Genomic DNA, 22,990 nt, shown 5'->3' with positions numbered 1-22,990 from the left:
CACCAGATTGATTCCCACTGAACAGGCCGTGCGTCAAGAAAAGACTTCTCGTTAGCTACTCCACCACCGTCAAATGGCTGAATGAAATGCGATAAGTCTGGCTCGGAGTACTGGGAAGGTTGGCCATGGGGAGGTCACAGGGAAGAGGGACAAGGATTGGTGGGATATGGGACTGGGGAAGAGCCAGGGTCCAGGCATCAGAGAGGAAATTGGGCAGCAAGCTAGGAGAGGGTTCAGGAGGAGTTTAGTGGAGAATGGTGTGGGGAGAAGGAGCTGGCAGCCAGGATGGAGGTGGTTGTCAGGTGGGGTGGGAGGTCAGTCAGTACTGAGGAACAGCTGAGTGTTGCTGGGTGGAGAGTAATAGCTGGGTGGGAAGTAGTAGGTATCCAGAAGCACGGCCAGGTCGATCTTTGTCAAAAGGGGACCTACCTGCTGGTGGGTTTTTGGCATTGGGTTCCGTGGGTTGGGATCTGCTCTGTCGGGAGCCCTTTAACTAACACTGCAGTTTAGGTTCCACTCGCAACACTTGCTTCAGCATGAATCGCCCGCACCATCCATGGGCTACCATGAATGGACTCATTCCAGGAAGCAGTGTTGGATACTGTTGGTCACCACTGTGCATGTCCAGGGCCCAGGACAGTCCATGCATTAGCCCACCAGCAGATGGGAGAATAGGAATGAAAATCTCAGTCCGTGCCATTTGCAGCAAGTCTCTGATGTTCCTTTACAATTTACTTTTCATTGGAAGCAGGGCATAGTGCGATATAATTTCTAGGCACAGAAAACTAACTTTTTTCTTCTGTGGCAAATCCCATTTTTGAATCGGGTGAGTTGCAAAAACTCAACATCCAGCTCCTGAGCATGGGGGCGGGGGGTGGGGTGTATCGTGATGTTGACCCAAATTGCATTTGGGAGCAGGGATCAATAGGAGGGTGTAAATCAGGCATAACTTACCAAACCTGCACGCAATCTTCCTCTTACACTGGCTATTTGCTTCGGTCTTGATAAAATATTCCACCTCTTGCCAGTTTTTCCTTTTAATACTCACTCCTTATCACAGGGAATGGAGGGTTCTCACAGAGGTTTCCCAAGGCAAGGGAATCAAAAACTAGAGGGCATGGGTTTAAGGAGAGTGGAAAGATTTGAAAGGGACGGGAGGAGCAACTTCACGCAGTGTGTAATGTGTATATGGAACAAGCTACAAGCTGCCAGAGGAAGTGATGGAGGCAGGTATAACGTTTAAGAGACACTTGGGTAGGTACATGGAGAGGAAAGGTTTAGCGGGTTATGTGCCGAACGCGGGTGTGGGTCTGTCTTAGTGGGCAGCTTGGTCGGTGTGGACAAGTTGGACGGAAGGGCCTGTTTCTATGCCATTACTCTATGACTCTTGGAACTTGGCTGCTGTACGTTCAACAGCCCAGGCCAGAGCATAAGCCAGGTCCTTCCTGGGGTTTCCTAAGTGCTTCTTGAAATAAATTTGCTGGCTTTTACTGAATGAGCCATTACACTACTTATTTTGTGTCTCATCCACAGCACGCATGCGCGCGCGCACACACACACACACACACACACACACACTCTCCTATTAACTGTGGCAAAAACAAGCACGGTGTAATGCTGCCAAATAACCCATACTGAGGAGGCAATAATGAATGGTTACATATTTTAAATGTGACAATTACAAGAGTACCTGGTTAGAATTTCTGTCACATTAGAAACGCATGATATAAAATGCCTTTTTAAAATCACAGCTTGCGTGGAGAGTTTTTATTGCATATGAATCACTTCATTGTTTCCAGGTTCTGTTGTAAAGGTCAAGTGAGACACTTCTCGTTTTACTGCAAATTTATTTTTACATTGCTTCTCTCTGTCATCTGAAGGAAATAAGTGAAATCATATTTATGAGAGGAAAGATCAATAAGTAGAAAATGATTCCGCTCTTGCCACACGTCTGTTCTCCCCTCTTCCCCCGGCACAACTCTTGCATTGAGGGCTGGGACTGACCAACCAGGTTACTGGATATTCCCGTGACACTAATTGGAGTTGATGTTTGGCAGAGTGATTATCTGTGCTTTGAAGGTGATGATGATAAGTGGAAAGTTGCTTCCAGTCTTACTATCAAACATCTGCATGCTTTGAATGGAATGAGTTGCTTGCAGCATGAAGCTAGCCCTCTGCCTCAAGAAAGGTTGTGGATATTTTCCTTTCCCACACCCACTAACATTAAGGTTACTGATGGAGTTTGCCCATCTCTGCTGAATTATGGTAGATTTTCAACCAGTGCATTGGCTCGTGCAGTTTTGCATAGGATCTTCAAAACTAGCATAGAGACTGGTTTTAACCCATGCTGCCTGAGCTGGACTAGAACTCTTGTTTTCAGACGAATTGTAAATTGGTCTATTATTGTCACATGTACTGAGGTATAGTGAAAAACCTGTCTTGCATACTGTTTGTACATTACAGCAGTGCATTAAGGTAGTACAAGGAAAAACAATAGCAGAATGAAGTGTAACAGTTACAGAGAAAGTGCAGGAAGACAATAAGGTGCAAGGCCATAATGAGGTAGATTATGAAGTCAAGAGTCCATCTGATTGTACTAGGGGACTGTTCAATAGTCTTATAACAGCAGAATAGAAGCTGTCCTAGAGCCTGGTGGTACATGCTTTCAGGCTTTTGTATCTTCTGCCCGATGGGAGGGGGGAGAAGAGAGAATGTCTGGGGTAGGTGGGGTCTTTGATTATGCTGGCTGCTTTACTGAGGCAGTGAGAAGTGTAGACGGAGTCCATGGAGGGGAGGCTGGTTTCTGTGATGTGCTGAGCTGTGTCCACAACTCTTCAGTTTCTTGCAGTGACGGGCAGAGCAGTTGCCATACCAAGCCGTGATGCATCCAGATAGGATGCTTTCTATGGTGCATTGATAAAAGTTGGTTAGGGTCAAAGGGGACGTGTCTAATTTCTTTAGCCTCTTGAGGAAGTGGAGGCTCTGGTGTGCTTTCTTGGCCGTGCTGTCTACGTGGTTGGACCAGGACAGCTCATTGGTGACGTTCACTCCTGGGAACTTGAAGCCCTCAGCACCATCGATGGAGACAGGAGCATGTGCGCCGCTCCCCTTCCCGAAGTCAATGGCCAGCTCTTTTGCTGACATTAAGGGAAGGGTTGTTGTCATGACACCATGTCACTAGGCGCTCTATCTCTTTCCTGTACTTCAACTCATCACTATTTGGATTTAATTTTATATCGAATTGTAGGAAATTATGGAGGCTGCTGTGGCCCTTTTGATAGACAATGTCAGGATGTTGATCTTTTGGCAATTTAGACCCCTCTCTGTCCTCACCGGATAGTGTTTCACCAGTGCTTGGCCAAAGCATTTAAATAGAATTTTCCACACTGGGAATGAGATTTGGGCTAATTAGTGTTGGTGTTCAAGAGGTGTGGGGGTACAGGGTCCAGACTGACCCATGCTTCAAGCCAAGGATGGCTTGACAGCAAGGACTGACCTTTTAAGAAAACTTATCCCTTAATCGTCAGCAGAGATTCAGCTGGAAAGAAGATTTGGTTTGCAATGTTTACAAGGGGGAATGTAGCCAGGTCATTACGCAATAGAAATGCATACTGGGGCATAGCACAACGCAGGTGGCACTGCATCAACTGCCTGTTGCACTTTCAGACCTGTTCCATGCCATTGATTTTACTGATAGTAGGGCTGGGTGTATTAAAGGTTGTTTGTGTGATATTGCTCACAGGTCTGCCACCCAAGACTGGCTTTACTCTCACGGTGAGTTGCACTTCAAAGATCCCCTCAACATTTTAACCTTAAAATCTGCAACAAATGAGACTCTTTGACAGAAGCCAGTTTTTCTGTTCTCAGTGGGACTCTAGGATTTCCAAAAGGGCTGACAGCAGCACCTTGCGTTCTGGGCCCTGAGTCATCACTGCTCTGAAACTGATGTGATGTTCTGGACCAGCACCAAATCCAAGACTTGAAGACGGAGGAACAATATTTATTCTGCTGCACTCTCTCAAACCCTGGGCATGCATTGCCTGTCTGTCGGACTCATTCACTTTACGCTGGTTAATTGTAATAATCCAAAATTCGCATCCTTTTTATCAATTTTCTCCACTCCTGACACCTGTAACATCTGGTTTTACAGATGTTACATGCTCTGGAGTATCTCACCCAAGTGGCAAATTATTTAGGCATTGGGCTTATGACGGATGTTGGCAGCCTATTGGACTGGAAGGGCATGCCTGCCAAGCTTAATTACATCTTCCCATATTTGCCTGTGGAAGCACAGTTCCAGGAGAGGTTACTGGCTAGCAATCAGAAGCTTTCCCTTTTTAACTCCATGTTGTCTAGTCTGCCCCTCAGGGTAATGTCAAATAACTCAGCATAGACTGCAGACTAGGTGGTAGAGCTTGATTTTTGGTCACGTGCAGTAAATGCCCAACATAGCTCTGTGTGTGAGTGTGTGTGTGTGTATTCCACTTCCAACTCAATGGAGCCAAACTTCAGAAGCAGAGCTTTGGCCTCTGCTATTTTGTGTCTTTAGTGCAGGGAACAGAGGATAATTTTCTAACCCTGAGGTTCAAGGTTCAGGCAACTGTGAGCCAAGTAGCTCAGCTGTGGCCAGGCTCAATTTAGTGGGCTGTCTAGCTAGCACGGAAGACTCTTCGTGTGATTTTATTTTATTCACCGTTGGCTCAGCTGACATTAAGAACTGCAGGACCAACTTAATAGAAACCTCGGGAAAGGTGTCTGATTGATTCTGGACATGGATTGTGCAGTTCCCAACAATTTTCTCATTTGTTTTGCAGGTTATCAAAAATACCCTTGACCCCATCTGGAAGCCTTTCAGCATGCCGCTTGTGTCCCTGTGTGATGGCCATGTGGACAAAAACATAAAGGTAATTTGAACTTTCCCAGTAGCAATCTTTAAGCTTGCATTAGTTTTGATGCACTTGCGTATGAGACCTACAGTGGTGCTCAAGATAAAAACACCGCAGGTGAGCTTTTACATAGAACTGTTTTGCTATTTCTAGATACCTCAGTATGTTGCTTCCTGTAAACTATTCTTTGCATCTCATCCAGAGTGCAATTTTTTTTTGGTTTGAAGTTAGACTATTTCTGACTGTACCTCTGTATCTTGGGTTATTACTTGGACCATTAATGACCATATCTGCAATTATTAGCAGGAGTACGACCAAACACCAACATATCCCAGGTTAACAGTAGATATTTTTACCTAAACAAGAGTATGTGGTAGCGTAGTAGTTGGCAGAGCTCCCTGCAGAGAGGTGGACATGAACAGTAGAGCCCTCAAAAGAAGAATTGATATCAGTTTTGCATTTCTGCTCCAGAAGCATTATATTTTAATCGCAGTAAGTAGGGATGAATGGCCTGTTTGGGTGAAGCTGGTGTTATTTACTCTCACAGAACTGGTTACACAGGAGCATGAGCACAAACATCAGAACTTGTCCCTTTTGACCTCTGGAAAATAATAGCCATTTGAAAGATAATGATGAAATAACTCGAGAGAAACCCTTTCCACCATCAGGAGGAGAAGTAAACAGGGAACACAGATTTAAGAAAATGGATGTAAGAACTGTAAGGGAGGCGAGGAGAATTCCAGTGAGGAATCTGGACTGTGCTGCATGAAAGGCAGTAGATGCAGATACCGTAGCGACCCTTCAGGTGAATGGGGAATGAGAAAATCTTGAAGGGTATAATTGCAGGGCTATGGAGAAAGAGCAGACTTGGGAGCAATTGAACAGCCCTTCCTAGGGGCTGATGTAGGCATGGTGGCCAAGTGACTTCCTTCTGTCCTGTATCATTGTGTAAAGAAAGGAAGGAAATCACAAGTAGTACAGAAACTGATGCTTAGTAATTGGATTGCATCCACTTTTGGTGACCCATTTTTTTGCCCCAATGCAAAGAAAATGGTATTTCCAGTATTGGAACCTCCTCCATTTAAGTTATTATCGTGGTTTACAGATTAAAGAGACGTTCGAAGCCCACTCCCATGTTCTCAGACGACAGGTGCAGGAAGCTGCTGTCTATTTGCTGCTGCCTGCTGGAAATCTGATTAGTACTGTTGAAAGAGTTTCTCTGTCTCGGGCACAGAGCCTGCCATGGAGATGAGAGAAATGGGTGGCGTAGCAGGGTGGGAAACAGTGGGAGGGATGATAGCGAGGGGAGGGGGCGGTAAATGGGTCATGTGAGGGGTGTAACAGTGCAGCACTGGTGGGCATCGATGAGCCGAAGATACCAATTGATCTGTGCCTCGGGTTGCTGCTAGTGAAAATAGTAATGTGATAGAATTATAAATGTGCTCCCCCTATCATCTCTTTAATTCATGCAGGCTTCACTACTACTAGTTTGATGTAGTCTTGTGGAACTGGGTTAGAAATGCCTTCTGCAAATTGTGACCTCTTGATTCAGCTTCAGCTGTTCGGTTGATAATGTCCTGAGCGTATTGACGTCATTGTGCACGCGAGATACAACAAGGAAACAATAGCAGCATTAGGGTAAATCATGGCAGCAAGCGCCCAGTTCGATTTCCCATACTGACCATCATGCACCCACTTACACAAATCGTGTAGTCATTGGGCGGGGAAATGAAATTGGTGGGATGTCATCAGGGAATGTGTGCATGCACTGCAGTTCACACCCGAAATCATAAGTTGGAGATCCCAAAACTGAATCCTGTTGCTATAACTACCTGAAACTAATAATATTTTCACTCGTGTCAAAGTCCACGAATTTCTAATTAAAAATATGGACAAATCCCCTAGCTATTTATGATTTGGAAAGAAAAAAAACAGGCACAGATGGGTTTTCTCCAGTCCAATTTCTAGGCTTGAGAAATGTTCACATGAAACACCTTCTGCACATTACCAACACAGGCCAGGATCCAAATCGATGCCTGCTAATCTGTTGACGTTCACAGGTGTTAATCTGCCGTACTTGTGCTACTCTCGTTCCAGGTTCTGTGCTACGATTATGATAATGATGGTGGACATGACTTTATCGGAGAGTGCGAGACGACAGTGACCAAGATGTCTGAAGCAAGCGACTTGGTAGAGGTACATAGTCAGTTATGGCATCGTTCTGATTTATTGATATATTGGCTTGTCTTCGAAATTCCTTGTTAAGAGAACTGGAATTCTGCAGCACTATCCTGTGACTGTGCTCCTTGTACCAAGTTAGGTGGCATTGGTGATACGAACACGACCAAACTTGCACTGTACAATTAAATCATACTTACTTAGCTGGGGATTTGTCCGTATTTTTAATTAGAAATTCGTGGACTTTGACACGAGTGGAAAATATTATTAGTTTGAGGTAGTTATAGCAACAGAGGATTCAGTTTTGGGATCTCTAGCTGATCATTGTGATGTGATCTAGTCTATTTTTCCTAATTCTCTGGTTCTCTCATTTTTTTCCTTTGGATTTGAAAAGTCACATTAGGGAAGATTTCCTCTGTTGCATGTAACAGGATTGAAAAGTGGTTTATATGGAACTCCGTTATGTTTCACCATCAGTCATCCATGCAGAGCAAGCCAACTCTTTGGTATTAAGTTTGCTGATCATAATATTCACAATGTGTTTGTGAATTTTTCACTATGACTACAGGAACTAAGCTGTCAAATCCCAAATATGGCTCATTTGCCATGTTGCATTGAATGATAAGTAGTTGGGTTATTTGTTTGTTTGATTTTCTCGCCTGCGGCGCTGCAAAGTTTTTTATGTTGCTTTAGTTTTCTTCTTTTAGTTTTCCATTTTTGCTTTTGTGACTTGTATTTCCCCTTGAGTACTTTCCCTTTGCCCTGATATTTTTAGTAAGCTCTGAGGCTTAGGTGGACCAATGTCCACGCCCTCTGTGGTAGCCCAGTAGGTCACTATACTGCACCATTCCTACTGTGTTTTCTTAAAAAAAAGAGTAAAAGCAGATAGGCCAACAGGCATTGACCTAGTCGCTGAATTTGGACATGCTGAAGTTATTCCCAGCCCAGTTAACCTTGCACGGTCTTTGCAAATATCTGGGGGCTGGTGTCCAATGAGGGAGATTTGTCCCATAGACTGGTCATGCAAACAGTCTGACATAGTCATAAGCCACAGAATCTTACTTTAGAGACCATGTCCCTGACTTCTCCATCACACTCCTTGGATATACCCTGACCCACTGGCAGGGCAGACACACCAGAAGTGACAGCACAGTGGTGGGAGGGAGTAGCCCTAGGGGTCTTCAGCATCGACTCCAGACCTCATGTGAAATCTCATGACATCATGTCAAAATTCCTCCCGGGTACCACCTATTGTTCTGTCTTAGCCAATGAATCAGGTTCTCTACCACCCCCGAGGAACATTACTTACAGTAACAGGGGCACAAAATATCCTCTGGGTGGGATACTTCAATGTTCACCACCGAGGGTGCCTCGCCAGCATCACCGCAGACCAAACTGGCGAAGTATTGGTTTATTATTGTCACTTGTACCGAGGTACGGTGAAAAGCTTATCTTGCATACCGTTCATACAGATCAACTTATTACACAGTGCGTTGAGGTAGTACGGGGTAAAAACAATAACAGAATACAGAGTAAGGTGTCACAGCTACAGAGGAAGTGCAGTTCAGGTCGACAATAAGGTGCAAGGTCATAAGTCCTGATGCACATGCATTCATAGAGCCAACAGACTTATCATCAGTGACGTCACTTCCATCATGGGGAGGTTTGCTAATGATTGCACAATATTCAATTTTATTGGCATCTCAACAAATGAACTAATCCATGCCTGCAGGCAGCAGCACAAACACATCGTCCAGGTATGAGCTGATAAGTGGCAAATAATGTTCACGCCACCTAAGTGCCTGGTAATAACCATCTCCAACAACAGAGAACCTTGCCACCTATTTCTGATATTCAACGGTGTTGCCATTGCTGAGTCCCCCACCATCAGTATCCTGTGGGTCACCATTGATCAAAAATTAAACAGACCAGCCACGTAAATATTGTGGCTATGAAAGCAGGTTGGAGGCTTGGCACCTTTTGGTGAGTGACTCACCTAGTGCCCCAAAGCCTTCCCACCAACTGCAAGGGGCGAGTTAGGAGCTTGATGCAATGAGCTCCACTTGCCTGAATGCAGCCCAATAATATTCAAGAAGGTTGACACCATATGGAAGAAAGCAGCCCATCCACTATGCTTGACGTTAATCTCTATCACCACCCGTACACAGTGGCTGCAGTGTGCACCATCTACAGAAGGCACTGCAGTTAGTCATTCAAGCTACTCCAATGCCACCTCCTAAAGTTGCAACCTCTACCGCCAAGGAGGACAATGGTAGCAGGCACAAGGGTGTCTCACCATCTGCAGGATCCCCTTGTGTCTTGATCATCCTGTCTTGGAAATCAATCCTTTGTTGTCACCGGGCCTAAATCCTGGAACTCCATCCCTAACTGCATTGTGAGAGCACCTTCGTGAGAGGGCCTACAGTGGTTGGAGAAGGAATCGGAATTGGTTTACTTTTGTCATGTGTACTGAGGTACAGTGAAAAACTTGTCTTGCACACCATTCGTACAGATCAATTCATTACATAGTGCATAGTACAAGGTAAAACAATAACAGAATACAGAGTAAAGTGTCACAGCTACAGAGAAAGTGCAGTGCAGGTAGACAAGGTGCAAAGTCATAATGAGGTAGATTGTGAGGTCAGGAGTCCATCTTATCGTACTAGGGAACGTTTCAATAGTCTTATAACAATGGGCTAGAAGCTGTCCTTGAGCCTGGTGGTACGTGCTTTCAAGCTTTTGTATCTTCTGCCCGATGGGAGAGGGTGGGTGGGGTCTTTGATTATACCGGCTGCTTTACTGAGGCAGTGAGAAGTACAGACAGAGTCCGTGGAAGGGAGACTGGTTTCCGTGATGTGCTGAGCTGTGTCCACAACTCTCTGCAATTTCTTGCGGTCATGGGCAGAGCAGTTGCCATACTAAGCTGTAATGCATCCAGATAGGATGCTTTCTGTGGTGCGTTAGTAAAAAATTGGTGAGGCTTGATGGGGACATGCCAAATTTCTTTAGCCTCCTGAGGAAGTAGAGGCACTGGTGAGCTTTCTTGGCTGTGGCATCTTCATGGTTGGACCAGGACAGGCTATTGGTGATGTTCACTCCTAGGATCTTGAAGCTCTCAACCTCGGCACCATTGACATAGACAGGAACATGTGTGCCACCCCCCTTCCTGAAGTCACTGACCAGCTCTTTTGTTTTGCTGACATTAAGGGAAAGGTTGTTGTCATGACACCATGTTACAAAGCTCTCTATCTCCTTCCTGTACTCCGACTCATCGTTATTTGAGATATGACCTATAAATTTGTGGGTGGAGCTAGAGCCGAATCTGGCCACACAGTCGTGAGTGTATAGGGAGCTCACCACCACCTTCTCGAGGGCAACTGGGGATGAGCATTAAATCCTAATCTTTCCAGCGGTGTAGTACAGCTTAACCAGGAGTGCAGGCTGAAGAATTACAATAACAAGGCTTAATTTTCCAATTTGCCTGCTTTGCTAAGAACAAAAGATTGCATTGCGTAAAGCAGCCCTTCAATAATTTGGAATTCCCTAAAGCAATTCTGGGTTGCCTTTCCAGATGCCCAGCTTTGATATGGTGCCATTGCCAGTGAAGTATGTTATGATATACTCTCGAAATTTGACTTTCATTACAAAATTAGGCCCCGTGACGAATCAGTTCTTTGTAACCTTATCAACAGCTCCCGATTCTCACATTTATTTATTCAGATGGAGTGTTCTTTCTAGGTTTCACAGCGTGTTGCCATGCGTGTCTGGATTTATTCTCTGAAGAGTTCTAGCATTGGGAAGCTGGTGGAATTTTGAATGACTCTCTGGTATGTGTGACTGCTCCCTTGGATATCCTGAGCTATTTGCTCAAATTATAATCAGAATTACAGGTTAAGCAAGAGTCTTGTCAAAAAATCTGCCAAAGTCTTTTACCACCCCTTTCTCTTCCTTTTCCAGACACCATAGTGAAAGCCTTCTGATGCCCATGTGTTTATATACTTGACCAGAGGTGACAATAGGGGACAAAGATCAGGATGGTCCCAGGTTCTGAGTTATCTGATTGGTGGTTTGGATGCCATGACTGGGTACAGCATCATCGAGCTAAGATGTGGCAGAATTCGTTAGGCTTCTTGCTGATGATCTCCATAGGGTGGGCCCTGTCATAGCAGGAGAGGGTGAGTGAGGGGGGGCAGAGAGAGGGATTGAGAGACCAAGAGAGACTGGTAGAGGTGAAAAGAGAACAGAGGCAGAGTGAGATGGAGGGTCAAAGTGACAGAGAAAGCAAAAGAAGGCCAGAGATAAGAGGACAGTAGGGATACAGGGACAAAGAAGCTTGAAGAGGGACAGAGCAACTGGAGGACAGGGAGAGAAATAAAGAGAGGGTCAGAAAGAGAGAGGTAGAGGGACAGAGAGGATGAGAAAAAGAGACTGATGGAATAGGGCTTATCTGTGATGAACACTCATTTGAATGGTCTTCCAGAGTTTAATGGTTGCACCAGAAATGCAGCCACTAGAGTGACAGGGCTAATGATGCCTGCTGAACCAGAGTCGCTTGGCTCTGTGGCTGGAGTGCAAGAGCAGGCCTATCGTAGACCACACACTGAGTGGACTCGCTTTCATTTGTGGAGGCTAGGAGCTCGACAGGTTCCACGAGGCTAAGGCAGCTCTTGATGAAGATGAGGTCCAGCAAAGAGCTTTTTTATTCTTTTATCCTTATGAGTGATTTAATTCTTTGAAGCCAGAAATGATCACATTTCGCAGAAAAATATTTGAAATTCCTCTTCCCACAATAACTAAGGCAAAGTTTAAAGTAAATGGATTCACACCTGTGTTAAAATAGTAGACAAAGGGGATTTTGGACTCGAGTTGCAAACAGTAATTTCTGGAGAAGCACTGAGGTACAGAAAGAAATGTACAATTACAACAAATTGCCATATTGTACATGATTCATCATGGCATTCAGTTCAGTGCACTGAGTTGTATTCTCACAGCAGACAAATGTCTCCTTGTATTTAAAAAGCCAATTCCAACATGCTGGGGAATGCATCACATCTGAAATCGTTGCGTGATACACAATTTCTCCAGGGTATAACCGCCATAGCACAATGGGGTGGGAGTTAATAAAGTATAAAAACTGAGGAAGGATGGAAGCATGATGTATTGCAGACATCCAAACACATGCACATTGGCAACGAGTGTAAATATTCTAATATTGGTCACATGCTACTGAGGTAAGTGCTTTGTAATGCAGTGAAAAATAAAAACTGTTCCTTCGTGTAGAAAAGAATTTATTCTGTGACCTTAATACCAAATGAGGCTGACGTACACGGATGCAGTTGCCATGGTAAATTCTAGTTCACTGAGTAGAACCCTTTTCAAAAAACCCATTCATTCACTTTCTGAATTATTGGGTTATTGAGTATTTTCTGAATTGAGATCCTGAGCCACAACATGTCAGATCACAAAGAGCACAAAATACATGTTTAAAAATAAAATCCCTGCACATGACTCAAGCTGCTCTTGATCGGTTTGGCTGCCGTGCAGGAACCAGTTTCCCTCAGCATAATGTTCAGTGTTTCTTTCTGTTGCTCTTGCTTTAGTGCTGGGGCATTTACTTGTGATGGGGATGGGCTTCTTATGGTCTTCCCAAGGAGCATGAAATTCTGTGAAAATAAGTTGAAGAAAGACTTGCAGTCACTGAGACAGGCATTAAAATTTTGCCTTGACTGCAATTTCCTCCTCTGTGAAATAAAAACTTCCATGATTTCTCAAGGCACTGCGGACAATGAAATGTGGTTGCTGTGGGTTAGAATAGAAACATTGAAGCTTATGGCAGAGAAGATGGTAGGAAACTTTTCACCATAGTAGAGGCATCTAAAAGTAGAGGGCATAGGTGTTTAGGGTAAAGGATAAGAGATTTAGATGGGATCTGAGGAAGAACCTATCCACCCAGAGGTGGTTGGAATCTGGAATGCACTGACCGAGTAGGTGGTGGAGGCAGGGATCCTCACAGCACTAACGAAGTGTCTGGGTGAACATTTGAATCACTGACACACAGAAGCCGACGGACCAAGTGCTGGTAGATAGATAGGTACTTGACGATCAGCATAGACACGATGGGCCGAAGGGCCAGTTTCTTTGTTACCCTATCAGAAGGACGCCATTCAGCCCATTTCGCCAACCTGGGCCAAAAAGAGTTTACCAGCCTAATGCCATTTCTTAGCGCTCGTTCCAGCCTTTTAGGTTTCAGCACACTCACCTCCAAGGCAAAAGTTTGGAACTCAAGTCCCATTCCAGAAACTTGAGGACGTAAATCTAATCTGGTGCACCAGAGTAACACTCTGATTGGAGGTCAGTCTTTTGGATGAGACATTTAACCAAGACCTCATCTATTCTCTTGGATAGAAGTAAAAGACCCTTTGGCACTACCTTGGAAGAAATGCAGATTATTCCCAGTGTCCTGGCTGATATTTATCCTTCAGTGAATGTGTCTGGTGGGAGCTTGGTGTGGACAAATTGTCTGCGGCACTACTGGTATTGCAACAGCAACTTGCTCTTCACAAGGACTTCAATACTCTAAAGGGCTGTGGGACAACATGAGAGGGATATCAACACCACGCGTTAAATCTTAATGGGGCAAGTTTTTTATTTTAGTGGTTCAAGAATCACTTATTCAACTTGATCTGGGCCATTAAAGTTGGCCTTTCTATTGATGCCAACATGCTGTGAATGAATTTTAAAACTAGCAGCTGTGTGATTAATCTATTGAGTTTGCATTTTCATTATGATAGCAACAGGACACCATCACATCAGTGTGTGATGTGCTTCTGTCTGCCATTAGTGGGAACTGCACTTTATGCCCTTTCATTATTACCAGTGTGGGGTGGCAGAAATAGTGATTGTAAATCAGAAACATTACAAAATATGCATTTTGAGCAAGCAAATTTAAGAACCATCTTGGACATTTTAAAGTGAATGCTGCTCGGAATATCGCTGGCCCCTATTGTAACAAATAGAAAATAGTGGGTATGTTGAACGGTGGCAGCATATGCAAGCTGTGAGGTGTGGTAATGAAGCGTTGAGTTTATGAGAGTATGTTGGGGCATATGGTTGACTCCTAATGAATTGTTAATTGGTGACTGGTGGGAGCATTTGACAGTGTGGTTCCTGAACTTCACCGTGTGATTTGTGGCCCACTGTTCAGGTCCTCAGGACGTGACTTGAGTTGATGGGCGTGTGTGAGAGAGACTAACTTGCAGGGCCTCAGGGGAATGGGATCGATGGAATTCCTCTGTTGAGAGATGGCATCGGCGTGATGCGCCAAATGTCCTCCTCGTGTCGTGATAAGTTAGCCTTGTGATTCCTGACATTGACCTTTTAGGGTTGCCTGCTCCCAGTGCCTTCTGAGTGTGTGTCCGTAGGGCCTGCTCTCCCCCTGGATACAGGACGTGTCCCCTCCATTCCCACTCCTGAACCACGAGCTCCGGTGCACCATGTGCGGGAAATTGTGGAGCCCGCTTCCTCCCACCTGGTGCTGTGGTTTACACTAAAGTTGCAGTCACTTCCAAAATGACTTCCACTGCCAACTGTAGCCACAACGATCCTCCTCCTTGATTTAGAACATAGAACCATACAGCACAGAAACAGATCCTTCAGACAACAATGACTGCACCGACCATGATGTTAGTCTAACTAATCCCATCTGCCTGCACGTGGCCCATATCCCTTTACTTCCCTGGTCTGAAAAACAACAACTCTGATCTGGTCACTGCAGACAAATTTTGTGTGGGATTACTGTTGGTGTCATTTGGAGAAGTTTAAGCCAGAGAAATGGAACTAGGGCAAAAAAAAATTCCACCACAGAGTCAGAAGTTGAATCTCTCAGCAGGCGTTCAGTTGCCCAGTAAGTGAGCAATTTTGTTCTACAGGTTGAGCAATTTTCAACTGCCCAGCACCTTTTATTTTTGGAAGTGTAAGAAGGAATTTCCGGGCCAACATACTCTGATATTGGCAGGGTGGTGAGATTCTGTGCAGCTATTTATTTAAGCTTCACACGTACTACTTCCTCTGTCATTACTTTTCAATCATCTGTCTGTATTCTTTTGGGTTTGACCTTGCTACTTCAGCCCATCCTGAGTGACGGGGTCCTTCGCCCCCTTCTCACCCCTACACTCTGAATCTGCCTGCCTAAAGTCTTCCTTTCAAAACCTCTTCAAACCCAAGATTTTTGCTCTAAATCTCTCCCTCAAGGCTCATCACAACCTTCCACATATGCAAGGGGTTGTCTCTGTGCCGTTCTTTGGGATTTCCGGGTGGGATTGGCTAAGTTGCTGTTCTTTCACTGTCCCTGTGAAATGTCACCCAGTTGTGAGGCTTCAGAAGAAACCTCCGTGTTTCAAGGGACTCTGCCCAAGCCTTAAGATAGACTGGTGTGGTCGGAAAGGTTGATACTCGACTGCATTCCATTGGCAGGAGGTGTTTGCTTGTGAACAGAAGTGAAAATTACACAAGTTGTTATGGTTTGTGCTTTTTCAAAGGACGAATGAAGAGTTCAGTTCAGTTGAGGTTTGGATATGCTGAATTTAAAGGTGATGTTATTACGTTACTTTGGCCATGACTCAGAGCTAACACAAAATGAATAGCAACGTACTCTTTTACGTAAAGCCTTAATCTTTATCACACCTCACATTGCAGATTATGTTTGTGCTTCTTTGCAGATGACTACCTGCCTTAGTCATGTAATCATAGGAAGACTTGGGGAGTGATGAGCTGCACATGTAAGATATATGTAATGTCCTGACCATTTAAAGGGGAGGGGAGGTGCTGAATTTTCAGATGTACCCTACCATAATTGGCCCTGGATCTTTCTCTCTCAGGTCACTGGTGGGGAGGGGGGCGGTGTTAGGCATTACAGATGTGGGATAGGCTCAATAGAGCAGCTCTGCTCATTATTTTTGTCTGTTCATATCTTTCTGATTCAAGGCAGTATCCATACATCTATTTTAATGGGTAGCGTTAACAAAAAAAAATACAATTATCATTTCCAGTTAGGCAACATTCACTCCTGTATTCGCCCCCACACAACACAGACACTCTTATTTTCACAGTTTTGGCATCTTTAGATTTGAATTCTTTAAACTGCAGTTCTGTTGAGGTGCCAAGATTTGTTGCCCATATTGCCAATTCCTGCTGACTGGTGTTGGAGAATACTTCTTTCCAGGTATGCTCCATTCATTGACACAGTCGTTCATTGTAGGTTACTTGGCAGCATCTGGGAGGAGTACTTGGCACTGATTAACCCTCCCAGTCTTGCTGCACAGTCCAACTGAATCAGAAGTGCAATTACATTCTTTCCATTGCTGACTAAATCTGTTTCCTCAGGCTGCTTCCTTGGTAGTGCTGCAGATGGATTAACCACTAGCCAGAACCCCTATTGTTTTTAAGATTAAACAGACGAGTGCAAAATGGTCATCATCCTCCCTACCGCAGACACTGGAAATCTGAAACAAAAGGAGAAAACGTCTAGGAAAAACTCAGCGGCCCATGCAGCATCTGTGGGAAGAGAAACTGTCAATGTTTTCCTTATCCTACTCGAATCAGTCTGGCCTGCTGTATATGTCCCACCACCTTACTGTAAACAACACATCACACAGACCAAGAGGCTTAATGTGCTGCTAACTGCCCTGCACTAAGCCAGTTTGGCTCACCCTGTTACACAGATACCCTTTGTTGTACACATTGCTTTCCCCATCTTCACCCTTCTGCAAACTAACTTGCGTATCTCTCTTCCCCAGTTTTGACACGGGACGCAGACTTGAAACATTGACTGTTTCTCCTTCCACAAATTCTGCCTGGTTTGCTGAGTTTTTCCAACATTTTCTGGTTTTTTTTTCATTCTCCAGGTCTTTGCACTTCCAAAATCTCCTTCCACTACTTAGACCCAACATGTCCCTGGCCACCCAACTGGGTTAATTTTAATCATTAATTTGTGCCACTGTTTATCCCTGCTTGTCACCGCACATTTATTGTTATTCCTTTCTCAGCCTGTTTAAGGATTTCAAGCAACATTTGCATGGATCACTACACTTTATAGCTTTGCATTACTTGGTTTTAAAAAAAACACTCTGCTTTATGAGTGTTTTCTGCAATAAAAACAAAGAATCATGTAAAAGCAGAAAGCGCTGAAAATACTCAACGTGTCAGACAACATTTGTAGAGAGAAACTGGATGAACATCTCCAATGATGATCATTTTCTTGACGTAACTGGACGATGATAGAGACTCAACAGCTTTTAATCAAATGCACAGCCAGGAAGTAGAAGATGGGTTTAGAGGAGGGGGATGGATGGGGTGCTATCGGGAGAAGGAAAGAACGAAAGGGAAGGTCTGTGATAAAGTGAAGGGCAGTAGTTGTAAAACGTGCGGTCATTGGTTCTTAACCTTCACTGAAGTCCATCGCAGAGTTTGTAGACTAAGATACATGAGATGTGAGGAGCACTAAGAATGTATGAATTTTATTCACAGCCCTCTGGAACTTTCTATAAAAGATTGCCGCTGCCCAGAGAGCAGTTAGTCACATGTCTTAATCCTTAAAGGGATGGCAACCTTAAAGTTGAGATCACTGCTAACCTTCAATATTACACTTGCTACATTCTTTTCCCCACTTTTTTTTATATATACAAAAGAACTGATTTAACAGATTTATAATTATTACAAACTTAAATTACTAGTTAATTATTTCTGTATGCTTGGTGATCTTCATAGCTGTGCTGGTGCTGCTTGTGTTGAAGTCATAGATCCAGCTGGTATTGTTAGAGGACCATCATCTCTGGACATAACGTAGCCTTTACACTTGTCAGAAACCTACGTTGACTCGTCTTGAACAGTAGCTGGACTCGTGCCAGATATGTCCATGATCTCAAAGTTTTGTTTTGCTATTCTCCTGGGTACATATGCTAGGATTGAGAAGTCGATGTGGATTTTATGGAATTTCACTCAGGTTTTCAAACGATAGTTCTTAAATTTGCATAGCCACAATGTCCTCTGAGTTCCATCACCATATCTATAACCTGCCAGACCACAAACTGCTCCATCACAAACTCTGTCCTGCAGGCGGAATCTCATTTCCTTGAGGCCTGTGTCCTGACGTTTAATCACCTCTCCTTTGCTGCCCTACCAAATTAAGTTGGATACAAGTCACCTGTATCTGGGTCCTCCATTCATTACCATTTCAGTAGAAGTAAATCCTGTGTGCAGTGTGGCATTGTCCTCTAGCTCAGAATGGCTGCAGATGGATGTTTCATGGTGAAGTTCAGTCGATCTTCCATTATTTCTTTCCTCCTCCACCGTGAAAAGTAACTTTCTGCTTCCCCATTTGAATCTGGGTAGTAGGGAGAAGTAGCATTTTATATTTTTCTTTACGTGTTACTTAAATGAAATGGTCTAATCTATGGACCACTATCTGATACAACTTGCTCAGGAAGTCTGTGTGTAGCAAAGAGAGATTGTAACTCCTCTATCTCACATTCAATAATAAAAAAAACAAGATGCTGGAAAAACAGCAGAGCATTTAGTATCTGTGGAAAGAAGAAGAATTCATGCTTCAGGTCAAAGACACTTCATCAGAACTAAGACAGAGAGAAGCAAGTTTATTTTGGGAGCAGAGAAGTTGTAGGAAGGGAATGGAGGGAAGAAAGAGAATTTCTCCAATAGGGTGAAACTCGGTGACCTGACGTGACAGTTAAGATCCGATGAAGCTTCTTTGTCTTTGGGGAAAAGGAGAAAAAATTTCACCCAGCTTTTGTCAAAGCTGGGGATGGAGCTTTGGTTTCTCTCAGCTGTGCTTTATTTCTGCCATTTCAGAGGCACTTAAATGCTTTTAAAAATGTATTAAGTAGTTCAAAAAATAATTATTCAAAAACTTAAAATATAAATGAAGTTAAATTTAAAAGCACTTTGATACTAAAAGTACTAAAAAAAATCATTGTAATAAAATAAGCAAGCGATAAGTAACTAATATACCTTTTATCCTCTGATTTAAATGTTTATAGTTTTTCCATTTCTCCATCCCCAGCTCGGCCCCCTGTCAAAGCTCCACCCCACTCTTTGCCTCCTGTCAAAGGTGTCGGGATGTGCTGGTACTGGGGCACTTGGAATACTGTGTACTGCTCTCTTGTGTCTACCCAGGAAAGGGTGCACTTACAATAGAGAGAGTGCAACATAGGTTCACCTTATTGATTCCTGGAACAGTCCGTTTGTTGTATGAAGAAAGAGTAAGCAGATTAGGCCTATACTGAGTTCAGAAGAACGAGAGGTGACCCCATTTGGAACAAACAATATTCTTACAGAGCTTGGTAGAATAGATGTGGAGTTGATGTTTCCCTTACTGGTGTGTCCAGACCTAAGGGTCAACATTTTCAAAAGTAGAAATCGGCCATTCTGGACTGAGAGGAAAAGAAATGTCTTCCCTTGCAGGGTAGTGTATCTTTGGAATTCTGTACCAAGAAGGCTCTGAGGTGTCAGTCACGCAGGATAATTCAGCTCAATGGAATATCAATGGTTCTCTTATACGATGAGACGGACTCTGACCTCACGATCTACCTTGTTGTGACCTTGCACCTTATTGTCTACGTGCACTGCACTTCCTCTGTAGCTGTGACACTTTACTCTGTTATTGTTTTTACCTGTACGACCTCAATGCACTCTGTACTAACTCAATGTAACTGCACCGTGTAATGAATTGACCTGTACGATCGATATGCAAGACAAGTTTTTCGCTGTATCTCGGTACAAGTGACAATAATATACCAATACCAAACTTCGGGAACGGGAGAGTTCTCCCTGCCCATCACCAGGGGTTGCAACCTGCTTCCTCCATCTCTCATCTTCATCTTCATCTTCACTCTCTGACTAAAGCAAAAATCAAGCTGGCCGTCTCCCACTGTCAATAATAATCAGATACTCTGACATTGGTGGTGTTGTTTGAGAATACGGGATAGGACACTTGTGATAATTATGTGGCCCTTCCTTTTCAATTGTACCATGAGGATATTCATATCCACCTGAGAGACCAAACCTGAGCCCTGGTTTAAAATCTTATCCGGAAGACCCCACCTGCACTATGTGGCTCTGCCTCAATGTTGACCTTGAGTGGTAATGTAGAATTTGTCTTCTGATTTCTAGATTAAGGTTCAGACAACTAACCAATAATGACGGTTGCTGGCTCAATTATAGGCTAATTTCATTTAAAATCATTGGGAAAATAGCCCTTGAGATTTTTCAGGTGGTGGCACACAATTTTTGGAAAGTTTGTACTTCAATCAGTGAACAATTAGCTCAAGATTTTGTTTCTTTTCTTCATTTCTCATGAATGACACTCATTATATGGTGAATCTCGGTCAGCAACGCTGCAATTTCCATGTTTTGCATTGAATGTGTGTGTGTGTAATCCATTTGGGTGGAAGCTGGAAAGGTCACTTGGGAAGGGAGAGTTAATGCAGCAATCCACACAGAGCAGAGTCATTCATTCAGGTAAACAGAATGGAGAGTTTTACTGAGGTCTGCACTTGGCTAAGCCAAGGAAGTCTGACTCTGATCTATGAGGAATGAGGTAATATTTTGTTCATGGTTTTGAAACACTCATAGGCTACTTGTTGCAGAAGGAGACTGAGGGGTGACCTGATAGAGGTAAATAAAATTATAAGAGACATAGACAGGGTAGATAGTCAGAATCTTGTTCCCCTGAAACAAGAGATCATAGGTTTAAGGTGAGCAGAAGGAGTTTTAAAAGAGATTTAATGAGAAAGTTTTTTCACACAGAGAGTGGTTGATATCTGGAACTCACTGCCAGAGGAGGTGGTGAAATCAAATACAATCACTACGTTAAAGAAACATTCAGACAGGCACTTAAATACACAAGGCATAGAAGGATATGGTCCTAATGTGGGCAAGTGGGATTATTGTAGATGGGCCAAAAGGTTGGCATGGACATGGTGGGCTGAAGGGCCTGTTTCTGTGCTCTATGACTTTGAGACATATTGCTGAGGGTTTTTTTTAAACAAAGACGCACCTACAGATTTGAAGCTGCACTTTTGGTCTCAAACCATCACAGGGCCTCAGATGTGGATGGCCATTTTCCTCATCATATCCAGTTGGGTTCTGTGCTAATCCTCATCCCCTGTGCTCGCCCCACAGCTCTACTTCAGATATTTATTCTGCTCTTCCTTCAAGATATGCCATTGTTCCTGCCTCAACTATTCCTGGTGGTAAAACATTCCATACTGCAGGGAGAAGATCTCTCTGCTCATTCACCCACTGGCAAATTTAAATCAATAATTCCTATTCCTGCCTGCTCCCAGCTGGAGATGATGGATTCCCATTCATTACATCCACATCCTTCACAATTTTGAGAAAAAGTTCTGCTAAATCTCTTGTGCCTAAAACCTAATGGGTATATTGGAAAAACCTCAATTCTGTCATCTTGCCTCCAATTTTTCTTCCTTAGTATTGTACTGCCTTGTACCCTCGCTGTAGCTTTAAGGTATATCCTTAATGAAGTACTTCTTTAATCTGAAGGTTGTCCCTTAAAGTTTAAGGTACTTCCTTCATCTGAAGGTTCTGCAGGTCTTTCAGCAGAACTGGCCATTTCCAATGTACTGGGAAAAGGCAGTTATTTGAAATTCTTGCATCGGTGTTAAGTCTTGGGAGATGCAATGGTTCAGTTGGAAGGTGAGATGCTATTCCCGCAGCTGGCGCCGGGCTTCATTGTAAGAGGCCGGAGGCAGAGAGGTCAGTCTGGGAGTTCGATGGAGATTTACAGTGACGGGAAAATGGAAGCTTAGGCCAATCTTATGGACTAAATGCAGAAGTTCTATGAAGTGGTCGCCCAATCTGCATTTGGCGATTCACAAGCCTTCACCACCTTCTCTCAGCTGGCACCACCACCACTTGTGTCATTCAGTCTCTCTTGGTCTCCACTCGACCATGACCACAATCTTTGTTCCCTCTACCCCTCCCTCTTCTCATTGTCACAGCAGGGAAACAGGCCCTTCAGCCCACCAAGTCTATGCCAACCCATCAGCACCTGGTTAATCCTACACCATTCCATTGTATTTTCCCCATGTTGCCATCAACTTCCCCCAGATTCTAACACTCACCTACACATTAGGGGCAATATCCAGTGAACAGTTAACCTACCAATCCACACGTTTTTGGAATGTTGGAGGAAACCGGAGGAACTACACGGAGAACCCGCAAACTCCACACTAGCAGCACTGAAAGTCTGGATTGAACCTGGGTTTCTGGAGTTGTGAGGAAGCGACCACGCCACCCGTCTGCAACTTAAAGCACCCTTGACCTCTAACTCCTTCCAGTTCTGGCCTGAAACATTAACAGTTTGTTTCTGCACAGCGGCTTTCTGACCTGATTATTTGTAGCATTCTGTATTTTTATTTTGGATTTCCAGCACCTGCAGTTTTTTTGCTTTTCTATACTAGCTTCTTATTCTTAAAGTGTATAAATGAGGGTAAGGCTGCTATCAGCTCACTGCAACCACATTCTTACTGCCACATCCATGTACTTTTGTCATCTGTTTTTAATCCCTCTCCTGCTCTTCGCTCCGGCTGAATGAGATGCTGTGGGCCAGAGTTATCTCCATGACTACCGGTTGTATAGTGCTTCCTTTCAGTTGACAGAAGATGCACTAGTGAAGGGATGGAGGTGGATAGTGGTGGGACTCTGGATTCCAGTGGGAAAACTTGCAATCAAATGAGCCATTTAATTCTTCAGAAAGCCTATTGTTAAAAGAAATGTATTATTTCCAATTTGCAAAAGAAACGGCGTGCAAAGGTTCTTTTTAAAAAGTAACCCATCACTCTTTTCATCGTTCTAAAGAGACTCTCCCCTCCTGCTTGTAGGTAGAATTTGAA

The sequence above is a fragment of the Pristis pectinata genome, chromosome 13 (genome assembly GCF_009764475.1).
Source record: "Pristis pectinata isolate sPriPec2 chromosome 13, sPriPec2.1.pri, whole genome shotgun sequence".
In the NCBI taxonomy this organism is placed as follows: Eukaryota; Metazoa; Chordata; class Chondrichthyes; order Rhinopristiformes; family Pristidae; genus Pristis; species Pristis pectinata.
The sequence above is the reverse complement of the archived record's forward strand: the minus strand, read 5'-3'. Positions refer to the sequence as shown.